The 15,846-nt window shown below is 49.2% G+C and overlaps 5 non-coding genes across 5 annotated transcripts; 3 read left to right on the top strand and 2 right to left on the bottom strand.

Annotated features, from left to right (window-relative positions):
- Nucleotides 1-7,254: 7,254 nt before the first annotated feature.
- On the bottom strand, nt 7,255-7,326 carry trnah-gug (transfer RNA histidin (anticodon GUG)). The gene has a single exon. It is a non-coding gene; the product is annotated as a tRNA-His (tRNA).
- A 639-nt stretch (nt 7,327-7,965) lies between these two features.
- trnav-cac (transfer RNA valine (anticodon CAC)) lies at nt 7,966-8,038 on the top strand. Its single transcript has one exon. It is a non-coding gene; the product is annotated as a tRNA-Val (tRNA).
- Nucleotides 8,039-8,654: 616 nt separating this feature from the next.
- trnad-guc (transfer RNA aspartic acid (anticodon GUC)) lies at nt 8,655-8,726 on the bottom strand. The gene has a single exon. It is a non-coding gene; the product is annotated as a tRNA-Asp (tRNA).
- Nucleotides 8,727-9,916: 1,190 nt separating this feature from the next.
- trnav-aac (transfer RNA valine (anticodon AAC)) lies at nt 9,917-9,989 on the top strand. Its single transcript has one exon. It is a non-coding gene; the product is annotated as a tRNA-Val (tRNA).
- Nucleotides 9,990-15,378: 5,389 nt separating this feature from the next.
- LOC138244847 (5S ribosomal RNA) lies at nt 15,379-15,497 on the top strand. The gene has a single exon (XR_011193462.1). It is a non-coding gene; the product is annotated as a 5S ribosomal RNA (ribosomal RNA).
- The last annotated feature ends 349 nt before the right edge of the window (nt 15,498-15,846 follow it).

Below are 15,846 nucleotides of genomic sequence, written 5' to 3' on the forward strand. Positions count from 1 at the left end.
CCAGGCTGGGACAGGAGATCACACACTGTATTATTATTATTATTATTATTATTGAGATACAGGCTCACTGTCTGTTCCTCTGGCTGGGACTTGAGATCACACACTGTTCTATTATTATTGAGAGACAGGATCACTGTCTGTTCCTCAGGCTGGGACAGGAAATGACACACTGTATTATTATTATTGAGAGACAGGCTCGCTGTCTGCTCCTCAGGCTGGGACAGGAGGTCACACACTGTATTATTATTATTGAGAGACAGGCTCGCTGTCTGCTCCTCAGGCTGGGACAGGAAGACACACACTGTATTATTATTATTGAGAGACAGGCTCACTGTCTTTTCCTCAGGCTGGGAAAGGAAGTCACACACTGTATTATTATTATTGAGAGACTGGCTCACTCCTGTCTGATCCTCAGGTTGGGACAGGAGATCACACATCGTATATGTTACGGATTCGGTAAGAGAAACCGAAACCAGTGAGAGAACCCACTTGCAGGAGCTGACAAAGCCAAGCCGTGATCCAAAGAAAGCCGTAGTCGAAGGAACGAGCCGAGAGTCCAGGGGAAGCCAGAGATCCAAAAGGGAACGAGTTACTGAAGTCAAAGCGTGATCCGAAATCGTAGACAATAGAGCAATCCGATAGTCCAGGGGTAGCCAGAGATCCAAAACAGAGCGTGAGTAACGAAGCCAAGCCGTGATCCGAAAAGCTGTAGTCAAAAGGGGAAAAACCGTAAACGGAAAGCCAAGAAGAACACTAGGTAGAAGAAGGAGTAGGGCAACCAGGAAGCTCGAAAGGGAAACCAATACTGAGCAAGGAGGTAGGGAAAGACATGTGCTTAAGTAGGATGAGACGGGGGTGTGGTGGTGAATAGGAAAACTGATAGGAAAACTTATTATTATTAGGATTATTATTGAGAGACGGGCTGACTGTTCCTCAGGCTGGGACAGGAGATCACACAGTTTATTCATATTATTGTTGAGAGACATGCTCACTGTCTGTTCCTCTGGTTGGGGCAGGAAATGACACACTGTATTATTATTATTGAGAGACAGGCTCGCTGTCTGCTCCTCAGGCTGGGACAGGAGATCACACACTGTTGTAGTGTGCTCTCACGAGGCACCAGTTCTGTAGGGGTTTGGGCATTTACTGGGACAATTATTAATTGTGGCAGTAAATCACAAAATTGATTCTTTTAATGGTCTTAGAATCCAACCATGCGATATAACTCAAAAAACGCACACACAGGTACTAATACACGAGGATACATTTATCAATATATGGAATATGCATGTAAACTTAACAGATCTTATCGTAAAGGTTATCAGAATACAAAAGATATATATTCATTCAGTTACAGTTACACATATCAAGAGGACATACGTTCAGTATATCATTCATTTAGAATCGTAATTGAACTTGTTTAAAACTTCTACATTAGATACTCAAAACAAGAACATAACTCTTAGGAATTAAATTGATATCAACTGGTTGGGATAACAATTGAATTATCGAGCAGTAATGCAGTGAAGTGGAATACTCATCCAATCTCTGGGGATTTAGGTCTCTTGCGGGCTCAATGGCTCCGTGCATGGCTGTGCTGTGTGGCTTGAGACGTTGCGCTGCTGATGCTCTCTGAAGACCGGCTAGTTAGTTTTGGCTGAAACTAGCGAAGTTTGTGCACAGGAGAAAAGATGACTGTGGGTCCCAGCAAGTCAGGAAGAAGACCAGTTCGTTCCTGATGAAGCGATAGTTCTGAATAGTGATTCAGCTGTCCACAGTTCCGACCTGTTCACGAGGCTTGCTGCTGGTGCTAACCTCGGGTGGATCCTTTGGTTACTCTCTGGCTACCTCCGCTCTCGACACTTAGAACAAAGCAAAGTTCTGGCACTCGGACACACTGGCCGTTCCGTGGTTGTCCAGGCTGAGTCTCAGGATGGTCAGGAGGCGCGCTGCGAGAATGTTCTGCCCTTGGGAGCCTTTCTGCTCCTAGGCCGTCCCGCCCTGGAATTATCTCACAGCCCTGGAATTCTCCTTTGAATTCCCTTTAGAATAGTCTTGGAGCTTTGTGTTGCCTGTTTTTACCTGGAGGAACTTCAGCTCGTTTATTGGATGAAAGTTTCATGGGCATCAGAGACCCACGTGGGTTACTCTGCCCTACCAGTCCCTGATTGGTTGATCAAGGTGAGATATGAGTCACTTACTCCTGACACTTAGGAATGCAGTCCAGATGTCCATCTGGCACTCCCTAGACAGATAGGCGCCAATGGATGCCCATTGATCATGATAGCCAGGCTAAGCTAAATGCATTCCCATTTGGGAGCTGTCCCTTATCAAAAGAAAACATCTTTAAATCAGCCTGCCTGAATAGCTTCTCTGTGGCTGCACCACAGAGATGAAGAGAGAGATGGGGCCTCATTTGGGAAAGCACAGCAACACTTAATTCTGTCTTATTAACAAGCATTGCCGCTACAATTAGTAGGAAGAAAGATACAATGTTTTGAAAATGTAATATGTTTTAAAGGATTAAAGGGAAAAGAAATACTTTATATACGCAAACTAATTCAACTGAGCTCCTCTAAACAATATCGCCTGAAGAATTGCCAAAGCACAGTGTATCAATTTGGGTGACACTGGGGGAAAAGGATCACAACATTGAAAACCACAAGGCTTATTTTCAACAGCAAAATTTGTGCTTGAAAATATTTGACAAAAAAAGGAATATTACACGCACGGAAACCAATATTTACCACTAGGATAGAATGCAGCATAGAACAGTTGGATAGAAGGTTAGTGTAACTCTATAGTGCATCACAGAGGTCAGTCTCTTCCCCCTCATTATGCAGGCTGACTTCACTGTCCTCCAGCGATAGTCAGCTGTAATCACTGATGCAGACATGATGTTAATACTCTGACAGCATCTTGGCTGATTTGGTTAAAGTGTTTTCCTATTAAACAGGAGATTCTGCGTTCAAATCCCAGCAGTGTCTTTCTTCCTGTCTTGTCTTACAAAATGTATCACTATGGATGATTACATGCAGCTTGATTTTGTTTAATGCAAGTTTTCATTCCCTTTCTGATGGCTCTCTACAGTAATTTTTAAAAGTACTAATCGGGATGGATTACTGTACATATCCTCAGTAAAGGGGAATATATAAGTAGTGACTATCCAAATTGCATTTTTGTGTGAAACACATTTCAGAAAATCGAAAACCAATTTTCAAAACTCACAATAACAAGACAAAGGCAAAACATAAGTTCACTTGCACTTTATGCATATTTACCACAACCTTGCCTTCTGATCATAAAAAGTCTTAATTTTAATATAGCAGTTTTAAATGGGACATTCAGAACATGGCATATGAGAATATATGGTTAACCGAGGATGAGCAAAGGATGATCGCACTTTCTGCTTATTGCTATGAACCTACCCCTGGTTATAAAAATGTCTCAAAATTCTGACACTGAGGTGTGAGACACAATGTAACAGGCTCTCATAATCCCGAAATACAAGAAATTTTACTGTAGCGTTTTATAAATTTGACCCTGTGAACATTGCATGTCCCTCCTTCCTCATTACCAAAACATCTCAATGTCCCGGCACTATGTACATTTGTAATTACAACACTTCACTGTTTCATTTATGAGTTGTGACATTGTGAACATGGCATGTTAAAGTATATAGAAAATCTAGATCAGAATAGGCTAAATGCAATTCCTAGTGATTTATCATTTTCTTACTTTCTAAATGAAAACAATATTTTTTCAGTGATTATGACACTTCAGTATGACATAAAATATGCTTCAATGACAGAATAAATAATAATAATAAATAATCATGGAAAAAATACCCAAAGTGGACATTCATAGTTGTGATTATAGAATGTTAGATATCGGGTGGGTAGCTGCATCAGCATGCGTAGGCTGCAAAGGAACAAGTAAAGGACTATTCCTGCTGAAAAGAGAAGAAAAGAATCACAATGTTTCGGCTGTGGAGCCTTCTTCAGGTGTGAGAAAGACAGGGCAGTAAGCAAAGATAATTTTCTTTTTATCTTTGCTGAATGCAGTTTATCGCTGATGACAACATCAAAGACATTAAGGACATTAAGGAGTTTTTACGGCTAACAGCTCCACATCAACTTCCTTTCATAACTTTCATAACTAACCTCATCAGATCCTTCAACTCTTTTCTTGGGTGAATATGTTTTCTGGGGAGTTGCGATGTTGGGCATACAGTAACTGGACATTTCCCGGTAATTCTGACACCTGTTAAGCACTCGCATTTCCTGCAAATATTAAAATGGTAAAGGTTTCGCTGAGAAATCCAATCGACCTTTGCGAAGACAATGTTTACATCGCAACAGAAACCTGTCCTTTGGTGGACTCAAACCACCGACTTTTCAGTTAACAACCGAATGCGCCACACAGACGGAATGGTGGGTTCGTGTCTCACATCACAACTTTCAGGTTAAAAAAAAATATTTTTTTGCCAGCTGGCAATATTTCTTCTGCACTGATAATCAAGAATTGAATTTAATTTCTCGCAAGCTGTGTGAATTTCTTGAAATACAAGTTTTCCAGAAAGGAAATGAATACATGCATTTAACGAAATCAAGCCCTTTGTGATAGTCCGAAATGGTACGTTATGTACCACAAGATAGAAAAAAAAACATGACTGGGATTTTAAGCTACTGTACGTGACCTATGGTACCAGACCGGGGTAAAGTTAGCTTGAAGTTCGAAAATGATTTTGGCACGCCTGTAGCGTTTACACGAAACCTCTTAGAATCGCGAGAATACTTGCTTTGTGCATAAAATACATTGTGAATGCTTTCTCAGCCTTTACTTTTTCGTTTATATTACATTTTTTGGACCAAGCACGGATATTCTTTTGTCCATATCTTCGCAACGGAAGCACAGAACGCCTTCAAACCAAATGCATTTTAAAGACCACGACGTGGATATTTCCACAGCCTCTACATCAAAGTATCAGTGAGCTAATTATCTTTTTTTAAACCTCCGGTTTTTCATCAATGAGTAATTACGCACTAACTGGAACCCGGGGGACCGCTGTATACACAAGTTCACAACGCGAGAAATACTGTTCAATACGGCTTCATGCGAAAAACCCGTATATGACCATAGGAAGCATAACTGTGCAGTCTCCAATTACCCAGACTGTAAGCACAGGAATAAAGCTTTGTCTGAATTCTGAAACCCTTCCTTTACGTCCTGTTTTCATTCAGGTAAGAGTCAACTATATGCAAAATACTACTGACAGCAAGAAGATTAAAATATTCTTTACTCAGCAGCTTATTAAAAACAGCTCCCATGATGTTCAAACCGATTTTTTACACAGAACACTGACACAGCTTTGCGTTCTGAATCTCTTTTTCTCGTGTGTTTATTTAATGTGGCACAATGTACTGGGATAGGGGTATTCTGTTCACAAACCAATAGCATTTAAACCACAGCACCCACAATGCTGCAAGTAAGTGTTTTGCACACTAAGCAGAGAGCGATGTCTTCCTCGTTAGTATAGTGGCAAGTATCCCCACCTGTCACGCGGGAGACCAGGGTTCATCAGGACATGCATTGAAGTGAAAGCAGGATGCGCTGTGACATGCACTGTGCAGACCCGCCACACTAAGAGGTGAGTGGGTCTGTTCGATCACAGCGCTAGGCGAATCCCTAAACAGTGTGCGTGCAACAAACGAAACGGGCCTGTTTCCGCCCGGTTTCGATCCGGGGAAATCGGGCCCAGTAGTGGCGGGATCTGTACAGTGCATGTCGCAGCGCTTCAATGTGCTTCCTGATGTCCTACCCCGAGTGCAGAAAAGACAGCACCCACAGCAACAACAGCTCAGGTCTCTGCACAGGAGCTAAGCTGCCCTCATCTCCTCTGCTCTGCGGCTCCTGCGGAGTGGAGTCCTGCCTGGAGCCGTGTTTGCAGGCTGTGGCTCCCCGCGCCCTGTCTGTGCGTCATGTCCAAGAGCTCCTGGGAGGAAGAGAGAGCCCTCCCACTCGGGGGCTTTTCCACGGTCTGTGTGAGGAGGGGCGGGTGTGTCCAGTAGCTTATCGAGCGGAAGCCTGGGGCGGCGGAGAGCTGTGATCGTGCAGACCTTGAGGTGTCACCTCTTTGTCTGCTTTCCCGCCCCCCCTCCGCCCAAGCTCTGCTCCAAAGTAGCCCGTCAACCCCTCACACCTGCACTTGTCACAACCTAAGGTGCGGTCATGAGACACCCATGTGGTGTCGTTCTGTTCTTGCTAATTGTTTCCTGCCCGTCGCAGGCAGGAGTCAATGCGAGGAAGATGCGCTGGACAGAGCTCAGAGGGCGCAGCTGGGTGGCTTTCCTTCTGAGTGACGTTCCTGCAACACTCTCCCGCTACTCTTGGTGCGCTCATGCCACAACACAGGAAGGCTGGAGCAGGTGGCTGTGGGCTTTGCGCACCGCCGAAATAGCTCAGTTGGGAGAGCATTAGACTGAAGATCTAAAGATCCCGGGTTTCGGTATTTTGTTTCATCGCGCCCTTTGTTCCTCTCTCCAGCGCCCCCTGTCTAAAGTGACGCGTCCCTTTCTCAGCCCGAAACGCAAGCGAGACACCAGCAGCGGTCCCTTCAGGTTTCCGTAGTATAGCGGCTAACACGCGAAAGGTCCCCGGTTCGAGACCGGGTGGAAACAGCCTCGTTTTGCACGCTCCTGTACTTCACAGAGGTCTTGAGCGACCGCTCATTTGTTCCCAATGTATTTCCGGTGCCTTCGTGCACTCTTGTACCAAACGCACGTTCCTTCTGTACGCGGAGCCGATCATTTGCAATTGGGCTGTGCCGACAGACCAGGACGAGCTCTGTCGGCTCAAAAGCAGCGCAGGACCTGCAAGAACAACAGAAAGATTAGCATCCAGCGGGGGCCTCTTAGTGAGCCCAAGAGCTCATCAAGAATCGGCTCCAGCAACAGGGCTGGGCGCATTGTTCCATTCTCCGCCCACTCTCGGTGTAAACAAGTCCCTCCTGGTCTCTGCTTCAAATGCACTTTCCTGCGTTTGCTTTGGTGTAACTGGCTTCCCCTGCATGGGCGAATGTGAAGAAGATCCTTAGTAAGTCATTGAAGAAAACCGAGAAGAGGTCGGAGTGGCCTCTGTCGTTCATCAACGATCCAGTCAGGCAGTACTCCTCTGTAAAGCGCCGTTCGTTCACATCGATTGGCTTTTTTTTGCCTTCATTCGTGCGAGTAGTAAAAGCAGACGCCCCTATTCTGCCGTGACCCGGATTCGAACCAGGGTTGTTGCGGCCACAACGCAAAGTACTGACCACTATACTATCACAGCGAGTTACCAAGACACACGCGGCAGGGCGGAAAGGGCTGTGCTCTCTTCGTGTGACATAATTCGGAAAAGTCCTGACAACTCTCTTGCGTGTTTTCTCATATTTATGTAGTTTGCTTGCATGATGCCGGGAACAGCATGGTTGTTCGCTGCCATATAGTCTAGCGGTTAGGGTTCCTGGTTTTCACCCAGGCGGTTCGACTCGGTTTTGCCTCCTGCTTTCCAAAAGATCAGCACGTGTACGAAAGAGCCGCATTAAAACTACTCGAACGTGCAAAACGTGCGAGAAGAGGGGGAGCTTGTTTCCAACCGAAACTTCTCGCGTGTGAGACGAGCTGATCATCGCTGTGGGAGGGTTACTCTGGTAGACAGGGCTGACCTTCGGCAATAGGATTTATAGTCTCCAAGATGATATTTGCACTTTCTGGAGAGGCGATTTTCTCCACTTCAGTAGCCCGATTTCGTCGATTGCGTGGAGAGGGCTGTAGAATGTGGCGCCGCCTTTCCTGCTCCGTCCATGACAGGCGTGCTGGTCTCTGGAGAGAGAGCACGGTCCATCAGCGCACTCCAATAAAGGCACTGGCAGCAGCTGAATCGCATTGGTGAAGCTCAGCGCTGGGCCGCTGGGCACGTCTTACCACCGTTTCCGTAGTGTAGTGGTTATCACGTTCGCCTCACACGCGAAAGGTCCCCGGTTCGAAACCGGGCGGAAACAGACATCTTTTGTCGCCAGGCACAAAAGGGGATTGGGGGTTCGCCTAGCGTTGTAATCGAACAGACCCACTCACCTCTTAGTGTGGCGGGATCTGCACAGTGCATGTCACAGCGCATCCTGCTTTCACTTCAAGGCGCGTCCTGATGCACCCCAGTCTCCCGCGTGACAGGTGGGGACAGGTGACAGGTCCTATACTAACGAGGAAGACATCGCTCTCTCCGACCCCCGGCATCGTGTCCCGACCCACCGTGCTGGAAGCCGACGCGTGCTGTGATTCCTTTACGGAGCAGAAATGACAACCGAGGAGCCGAGAGATCATTTCAGCATTTCGCGTCTGAACGGAAAACATAAACGACCAACTCGGAATGACTTGCCTTTGACGCTTCTCAAAGCGTTCTTTGTGCATCGAACAGACCCACTCACCTCTTAGTGTGGCGGGATCTGCACAGTGCATGTCGCAGCGCTTCCTGCTTTCACTTCAATGTGCTTCCTGATGTCGAGTCGTGTGCCGTGCGGAGGCTCTGAAAGCGAGAGCAATGAAAAGGTGCACGACGCTGTGAAAGAAAACAGAGAAGTGAAAGGCAGTCATTTCTCTAAGGAGGTGAAAGAAAAGCTACTCCCCGTCGGGGAATCGAACCCCGGTCTCCCGCGTGACAGGCGGGGATACTTACCACTATACTAACGAGGAAGACATCACTCTTTCCAACCCCCGGCATCGTGTCACGACCCAGCATGCTGGAAGCCGACGCGTGCTGTGATTCCTTTACGGAGCAGAAAAGACAACCGAGGAGCCGAGAGATCATTTCAGCATTTCGCGTCTGAACGGAAAACACAAACGACCAACTAGGAATGACTTGCCTTAGACGCTTTTCAAAGCGTTCTTTGTGCACGACGACTGCGCCGCCTAGCAGATACAAATGGGTTGTACAACTTTGAACTAGCAAATGGAAGAGGGCTAAGCCCCCTCTCTTTTAGCCCAGGTTCGATCTGTCTCCCAGAATCACCAGGGTGCACGCACACACACCCTTGCCGTTGAAGTGCTCTGCTTCATTTCTAAGGGCATCTCAACATTCACTCCTACCCCGAGTGCAGAAAAGACAGCGTCCGCAGCAACAACAGCTCAGGTCTCTGCACAGGAGCTAAGCTGCCCCCATCTCCTCTGCTTTGCGGCTCCTGCGGAGCGGAGTCCTGCCTGGAGCCGTGTTTGCAGGCGGCGGCTCCCCGCGCCCTGTCTGTGCGTCGTGTCCAAGAGCTCCTGGGAGGAAGAGAGAGCCCTCCCACTCGGGGGCTTTTCCACGGTCTGTGTGGAGGGGCGGGTGTGTCCAGTAGCTTATCGAGCGGAAGCCTGGGGCGGCGGAGAGCTGTGATCGTGCAGACCTTGAGGTGTCACCTCTTTGTCTGCTTTCCCGCCCCCCCTCCGCCCAAGCTCTGCTCCAAAGTAGCCCGGCAACCCCTCACACCTGCACGTGTCACAACCTAAGGTGCGGTCATGAGACACCCATGGGGTGTCGTTCTGTTCTTGCTAATTGTTTCCTGCCCGTCGCAGGCAGGAGTCCATGCGAGGAAGATGCGCTGGACAGAGCTCAGAGGGCGCAGCTGGGTGGCTTTCCTTCTGAGTGACATTCCTGCATCACTCTCCCGCTACTCTTGGTGCGCTCATGCCACAACACAGGAAGGCTGGAGCAGGTGGCTGTGGGCTTTGCGCACCGCCGAAATAGCTCAGTTGGGAGAGCGTTAGACTGAAGATCTAAAGATCCCGGGTTTCGGCATTTTGTTTCATCGCGCCCTTTGTTCCTCTCTCCAGCGCCCCCTTCCTAAAGTGACGCGTCCCTTTCTCAGCCCGAAACGCAAGCGAGACACCAGCAGCAGTCCCTGCAGGTTTCCGTAGTGTAGCGGCTATCACGTTCGCCTAACACGTGAGAGGTCCCCGGTTCGAGACCGGGCGGAAACAGCCTCGTGTTGCACGCTCCTGTACTTCACAGAGGTCTTGAGCAACCGGTCATTTGTTCCCAATGTATTTACGGTGCCTTCGTGCACTCTTGTACCAAACGCACGTTCCTTCTGTACGCGGAGCCGATCATTTGCAATTGGGCTGTGCCGGCAAACAAGGACGAGCTCTGTCGGCTCAAAAGCAGCGCAGGACCTGCAAGAACAACAGAAAGATTAGCATCCAGCGGGGGCCTCTTAGTGAGCCCAAGAGCTCATCAAGAATCGGCTCCAGCAACAGGGCTGGGCGCATTGTTCCATTCTCCGCCCACTGTCGGTGTAAACAAGTCCCTCCTGGTCTCTGCTTCAAATGCACTTTCCTGCGTTTGCTTTGGTGTAACTGGCTTCCCCTGCATGGGCGAATGTGAAGAAGATCCTTATTAAGTCATTGAAGAAAACCGAGAAGAGGTCGGAGTGGCCTCTGTCGTTCATCAACGATCCAGTCAGGCAGTACTCCTCTGTAAAGCGCCGTTCGTTCACATCGATTGGCTTTTTTTTTGCCTTCATTCGTGCAAGTAGTAAAAGCAGACACCCCTTTAGGGAGCCTGTCAGCACCCGGCGTTTTCCCCTTCTGTAAGCTCTCCATAGCCTCTCAGCTCTTCTACTGTCAAATCCCCCTCAAGTACTTCCCTATCTTCTTCACTCAAAACGTTTTCTAGCTTTGAGGTAAAAAAATGAATTTCTTCATCCTTTACCTCTGTAGAGCTGTACAGTCTTGAGTAGAAGTGTCACGCCCTCTGCAGCCAGAGGGCGGTCCTTCTATGTCCTATCCCTAGTTTCTGGTCTGCTGTCCTTCCTGTCCCTCTCTTTCCCTTGGCTAAATATTTCAGGGTCTTGCACTCTGTCCTCGCTCAGCACTGACGTTCGGATGTCCTGAGACCCGCCTAGCACCAGGGCGCCCCACGTCCGCTCCCTGAGGGCACAGGTTTCTATACGGCATTCCTGAACTCTTTGCACTAATGAGCCCGGGCCTTTTTCCCGTATCGCCGCTAAGCATATGGGTCTTTTTCTGCCCTCCTGCTCCCCACGGTTAGTCCCCTTGGACGTCCGTGACAAGAAGGCCTCGATGCAGGAGAGGATAGCACTCGGCTCTGTTCTCTCTCTTCCCTCCTCATCAACTACACTTTCCATGACAGAATTGGAGCCTACCACTTTCCTGAAAAAGAAGCAAGTACACTTCTCATTTTCTTCCAAGAACTGCACTCTGCTTCTTAACAGCACTCCTCGACTACTTTCTTCCGGACATCCTTTTTTAAAAGGGTGATATCCTCGAGCACATCGAAGCCACTGTCTCGTGTAGAGACGCTGTAGCTGCCTCTGTTTCCTGGCTAGCACTCTTCTCCGTCTGGCAGCAGCCTTCCTTCCCTCAGCCATGAAAAAGGCCTTTGTCCTCACCTTCACCTCCTCCCACCACTCTCCTACTGACTCGTACAGACACTGCAAGGACAGCCACTGTGATAGTTTCTCCTTGTAGCGGGATACTACCCCCTCATTCTCTAGCAGCTTTGTGTTGAGTTTCCAGAGGCCTGGGCCAAAGACAGTCCCGCCCTGGAGTTCCACTCTACACCCTAAAGCCTGATGATCTGAGAAGAAGACAGGCTGAAGAGTGACCCCAACAACTTTCACTCTCTCTGAGACAAAGCAATAGTCAATTCTGGAGCTGCTATTCCTCCCTGACCATATATATCCTGCTATTGTGGGATATATACATCTATATGTGTCTGAGAGTTTAAAGTCTTGAACTAAGTTTTGCAGGGCCAGTGAGCTGGAATCCAATTTTATTGGAGAGCTAGACTGCCTATCTGTGTGCTCTAAGATACAATTAAAATCCCCTCCCACTATCACGTCTGTGCTACATAACAATAGGGGAGAGAGGGCTTTGAGTAGCTCCACCCTTCCTCCAACGTCAGTAGGACAATACACATTGATTAGACGCAGGTTAACGGTCCCCCATTCCACATCCACACACAGCAACCTGCCATCTATGACCCTCTGAATACTTTTCAATTTGAATGCCCATCCTTTGAAAAGAATGGCCACGCCAGAGGTTCTGTTGTTATTGTCCCCTGACCAATCAGAAGGCCCTTTATCCCACCTATCTTCAAAGCTTTTATACCTCTCTTGATTTACTTCTTTTTCTTTTTCTTCTTACCAATTTCCTGCCAGCCATCCTCTGAATGAGCCTTCATCAGGGTGGCAGCAGTAATAGCGCTCACGGAGTCCATTTCAGGGAAGGGGGTAGAGGGAGGGGTGGAGGGGTTCCAGCTGTCCCCATCACCATGCTCTCCTTCCTCCTCGCTCGGGGAAAAAACAGAGTCATTTTTCCTTGTCCTCAAGTCCAGCTCCTGGGAGCACTGAGGGGAAAGGGGTGCAGCCGATGCACCAGTCTCCTCTTCCCCCTCACCCACCAGCTGCTGCAGATCCTCCGTGATGGACTGGCTGGACCCGCTCCACCGGGAGGCCCCACACTGGCCCTCGTTCTGAGGAGCAGGAGTGGGGGAGGGGTCCTCGCTGTTCTCGGGGGTTTTCAAACCCTCGTGCTTGTCTGGTGCAGTCTGCAGTTGTGGGGGCGTAGTGGATTTCTCTTCCACCGGCCCCGGAGCCACAGCAGGACTGATCCTGGCTGGAGGCTGAGAGTCTTTGTCCAACAAGGGTTCTTTGTTTGACTTGTTATTTGCTTTGGATTTTCAGGCCGGTTTGGCTGAAACAAGCACTGCCTCATCCTTTCTCATTTTGAGTTTATTGGCGTAGGCGTGAGGGCAGTTCTTAAAAACGTGTCCTTCCAAGCCACATAAATTGCAATTTGGCAGCATTGAACAGTCAGAGGCTAAATGTCCCTGTTTGCCACAGGTCATGCAGCATTTCACAGTGCAGGACGATGCCAGGTGTCCCACAGCACCACAGCGCTGACACACCTTTGGTTGTCCCACATAAAAAACATAGCCATTGCAGGCGCCCAGCCGGATTGTAGAGGGCAGGTGCCTTAAGCCTCCATTTACATTGTCCGGTAGCAAACGAACCTCGAATTTCCTTGCTCCTGTTTTTATACTGTCAACATCTCTAACCTCAGTTCCATGGTGGACAGTGCAGTACTGGTTAAGCCAGGTGTGAATGTCCTCCGTCTTTGCCAGATCCGAGAACATAACAACATGCACCGTTTTCCTCTCTCTGTGTCAGAGGCTGCAAGTTGATCTTCTCAAGGGCAGGAACTTTCCCTCTTTTTGCCTCAAACACATCCACACATCGTTCAAACAGAGAATAGGTAGCAAAAACAACCTCAAATGCTTTCTGACCTGGGAGAGCGAAGATGAAATCCAAGTGCCGAGGTTCAAAGCCAAGTTCCTTCTGCAACACTTTTCTGCTGAACTGCATGCGATCCATGAAGAGGTCATCCAAAAGCTCAAAACGCACAGCATTCTTGCGGGATCCAAAAGTTGCCATTTCGTAAACTGCAAAACAAACACTGCTTCCACAAAACAAGAAAACAATCCAACTACTCCACCTACAGGATGATCAAGGTATCTCCCCTGCCAGGTAAGTATAAGTTATATAAGGCCCTGCAAGCGGCCCACAGCCACAGCACAAAGCGCGCAGCCTCCTGCTGGGCCCACTCTTTCGCACACTCACACGCCACACTAACACTCAAAAGGGTGGGCAAAACGAGAAAACGAGCGCGCCGTTTCCTACACATCTGCAGTCGCCAATGCGCATTCGCAGCATGTCCCGGGATGCAATTTGGCCTCATTTGCATAACACCAGACCCACAAATCGCTACGCAAGCTTGCGTCGTGTGCCTGCCACACACCGAACAAACACCGGAGCCTTTTAAGCAATTTCCAAAAAATGGGCCTGCTCGCCTGCCCACAAGGCTCCGTCTCTTACCCGCTCTCCAGAGACTGCTGCCTTCTGTGCTGTTCTCTCGGCACCGCTGCAGCGCACACAACTCCTGCAGCGCGGGGAGAAAGTTTCCACGCTCCGCCGCAGGGAAGGCTCGCTCCGTGCGCACATGTCCTTTCAATGCCAGTTCAACAAGTGCTCCGCATTAGCAGCGTCGGGGCTCCGGCGTGTCGCACCTCACCTCACCTCGCACAGCCCCCTCCTTGAATGTCTGGCGCTGGGCATGCCCCGCTCTCCTCCACCTTATCTTATCGCGTGTGACCACCGACAATGGCCACAATGCCGGGGAATGGCACCTGTAAAGTGTTAATTGGGGCACAGGAACAGCCCGTCTCGTCTCGGGGGCCAGCTTCTAAGACAATACAGCAAACACAGCGGGGCGGGGGAAGTAGACGACACGACACATGCAGGTACATTCAGCTCCGGCGGGAACGAGTCATTTGTCGGTCTTTTCAAGTGCTGGGAGCCGAGTAATCCTTCGCTTGTATCGTTTCTCCCCGGTGACTAGATCTCACCCTGCGACTCTCGACTGGGCTCACCCACGGCAACCCAGCAGGTGTGAGCCTAGCCGGCACCCGGATGGGAGATTCCCCCCAGAAAAGCTCAGGTTGCTGCTGCTCCTACAAGAGGTGTGACTGGGACCAGTAGGGAGCACTCACCCTGCGGTCTGTGTGGCTTTCTTATGCCCCAGCATCCTGATGGCGACACTCTGCTGCACAAACAGGCGCCGTCCTTCGGGGGAGGCATAAAACCCAGGTCCCGACCCTCCTTGGCCATTAAGAAATACCAGGGCGTCTCTCAAAAAGAGACTCCGGGGGTGTCTCTCTGGTGTTAGTGTTCCCCTTTACCAATCAGTCGGGGTCTCCTCCTAATCCCCGTCTCATATGTAACAATCAATGACGAGGCCCCCCTGTCCCGCGATATTGTACTTGTCTCCTGGCTGCTGGCTGGCGCCGTGAGATTTAGTACTCGCGCAAGAGACAGGGGGCAGAGCGCGAACGCGGTCCCCCGCCCCCCACAAAGTGTGCGCTCCAGGTTCCCTCTCGGGGCTCTGCAACACAGCGGAAAGGCAGCGAGAAGGAGCCTCTTGCTCTGACGCCGCAAGGCCACAAGAGTGCGGAGGCGCCATGTGCCCGGCCGACGTGTTGGACTGGTGCGCTTTATGTGCTGAAATAAACACGCGACAGCCCAGAAATGTTTTCAGAGTGCTGTGCACTGGAGGTTTTTGTCTTGTGAAGACTTGCCTTGTGCTCCTCCGTGCAGTTTGTTTGTTCTCCTCAAGTGCGGGACAAGCCAACACAAGGGAGCACATTCGCCAACATCCAGGTACGCAATGCGATTTGGAAAGAGGCTCCTTTCCAAAGAGTTGCACACGAACGATCCTTCAGTCCTGCTCGGGGGGCACAGAGCCCCAGCCACACACAGCTTCAAGTAGCGAGTTAGGCACGATGGCTTTTCCTTGTGGCCACACCACCCTGAATGTGCCTGATCTCATCTGATCTTGGAAGCTAAGCAGGGTTGGGCCTGGTTAGTACTTGGATGGGAGACTTCCTGGGAATACCAGGTGCTGCAAGCTTTTGCTCTCTTGGCCAGCAGGGATCGCCGTTGGTGCCGTAGGCTTTGGGAGGAAAACCTGGAGGATGGAAAGGTGATCTATAGCCTCATCTCTAGAAATGTTTTGTTGCTATGGCATGTGTGTGACCCATATAAAAAAAAACCCGTTTGTAAAACGAATATCGAAGCTGCCTCTAAATCTGCAAATGAAGATGAGTCGATAAACCACTTGTTTTTCGTATAACTATACATATATTCATTTATTACTGATTTCATTCATTGAGCACAGATACAATAGAGGTACAGCCATTCACTGTTTGACATGTCTGCACTGGTACAGAACCTAGCAATCAGAAAACGGGTGAAACTGT

This window comes from Lepisosteus oculatus, chromosome 14, assembly GCF_040954835.1.
Source record: "Lepisosteus oculatus isolate fLepOcu1 chromosome 14, fLepOcu1.hap2, whole genome shotgun sequence".
In the NCBI taxonomy this organism is placed as follows: Eukaryota; Metazoa; Chordata; class Actinopteri; order Semionotiformes; family Lepisosteidae; genus Lepisosteus; species Lepisosteus oculatus.